The 2,052-nt window shown below is 41.5% G+C and overlaps 1 pseudogene; it reads right to left on the bottom strand.

Moving 5' to 3' along the window:
- Positions 1-200: 200 nt before the first annotated feature.
- On the bottom strand, positions 201-990 carry LOC114113698 (E3 ubiquitin-protein ligase Mdm2-like; annotated as a pseudogene).
- Between the last annotated feature and the right edge of the window lie 1,062 nt (positions 991-2,052).

The following is a 2,052-nucleotide window of genomic DNA, read 5'->3' as shown; positions in this document are numbered from 1 at the left end:
GGATGGCATCACTGACTTGATGGACGCAAGTCTGAGTGAACTCCGGGAATTGGTGATGGATAGGGAGGCCTGGTGTGCTGCGATTCATGGGGTCGCAAAGAGCTGGACACGACTGAGCGACTGAACTGAACTGAACTACATATATTTACATTGCTATTTTGTACAGCAGATCTCTAGAAGTTACTCATGTTGCCTACTTTTTAAAGGTTCTTTGCACATGTGAAATATTCCATAAGATGTCCCCTGTTGCCATGGAGGATGCAACTATTTTTATATGGACAGTGGCAAACCACACAAGGGTCCATGGTATTAAGTATAAAACTCCATTTCACACTTTCCACTTTGTCTTGTTTCTTCCCTCTCAAACTCATTCATGTCTTCCTGGCAGTTAGAAATGATGCTATACGAGTTGATGACTTGATGGCTGAGAATACTGCTCACTTTCTTGGGACTGGGAGGCTCAGGTGAATTGTATTATCATTTTATTCAGCAGTATGACTCTGAAGTCATTCACTATGTTGTGTGGTTTTTTCCCCCCAATCAGAAACATCAAAGCCCTCTTCTCTTTGTGCTGAGTTCTCTAGATTGACTTTCTCTGACACTTTTCTTTTATCTTCAGGAGGCTAATTCTCACAAAGGATCCAACCTCTGTTGCAAGGCAGTGAAAGGGGAGGGTTTATTGCATTTCATAAAGTACACTTCCAGGTGTTAACTGTGGACATTTCAGGACTTTCCTCAACTGAATCCACAGCACCCTCCCCTGTCTGATGCACAGGACCGTGATTCACCTCATTATCTTCCTCTGATAGTTATTCTTCCACACTAAAGCTATCATCTTGTGAATTGAGACTTAACTTCAAATTCCAGGGAATTCATCTGAAACAGAATCCTGCTCTAGCCACCTGAAAGCTGACCTACACCAGCATCATGGTCCAGATTTAATGGCATCTCTGTGAATTTTCTGCTACTTCTGCAACTTACATCCCTCATTAGGCATAAAGCCGGACTTCATCAAAGAAAGGGAAACACTATAGGATTCCTGTGCTTTCTTTGTCATTTGCCAAGTAATTCATCTGAATTTTCTTCTTCTCGAAAGTCATCTCTTCTTCCCCTGAATTCCCACAATACTCATATCCCAGGTCTTTAGGGCTCTTGAACACACTAGGTCTGGAGTAGTCTTCTGGAGGGGGAAAGCAGCGGGACCGGACAGAAGGATTAGAGATACCCGCCAGCTGGGCTTCTCGATGTATCTTCCTTCCAGGCACACAGACCTCAGGGGCATCAGTTGACTAGGTCTCCCTTCAACTCACTGGGTATTTGCGCTTGTGCACTCAAGTCCCTCCATTCTCTGCCAGTTCCTCTTTTCATTTTCAATTTGGACACAAATTCTCTTCTCATTCTATATGAAGGTCACTAAATATTATTGAAGCTGAGAAAGAGGGAAGGCAAGGTGCTTGAAGGATCATCCAAATGGCTACAGAATTCATGGTCCTTCAATAAGGGGTTTAGTAAGAATGTTCGTAGATGAATAAACAGCGATAAAACATAAATAGGTGAAAGCTATAAATTGAAATTTGAGTCTTCACACACTAGACAGCAAGCCAGTAGGACATCCGGGCACCTATTGTGTAATGTCATCTAACATTCACAATGGTAATTGAGTCTATGTGGCCCTGCTCCGATTTCATTACTTTCAAAAGTCCACATTTGATTCCTTCCAAAATTCAGTATCTATTGCAAGCCAATTGAGTAAAAGTTAAAACTGGAAAACAGAGCCATTCCAAAAATAAAAGTAATCAACAAACTTTTACAGAGCTCCTAAAGCAATGATTCACACAGGATTTCACACAAAACTCCCATTAATGCTAATGAAATTGGGTATGTTACCGGTTGAAACTCTCTATACATTGATAGGTGAATAGTTCCCTGAGGTACTTACTTAGAGGAGGGAACTTAATTTTCTCACTAATCCTCTCTGGATGAAAAATAGGAAATCATGCTTGCCAGGTTTGGTTTCTTTTTCAAGTAGACGGCACAAATTCAGAAACACTG

This window comes from Ovis aries, chromosome 3 (genome assembly GCF_016772045.2).
Source record: "Ovis aries strain OAR_USU_Benz2616 breed Rambouillet chromosome 3, ARS-UI_Ramb_v3.0, whole genome shotgun sequence".
Lineage (NCBI taxonomy): Eukaryota > Metazoa > Chordata > Mammalia > Artiodactyla > Bovidae > Ovis > Ovis aries.
Note: the sequence above shows the minus strand (reverse complement) of the source record. Positions and strands in the feature narration are given on the sequence as shown.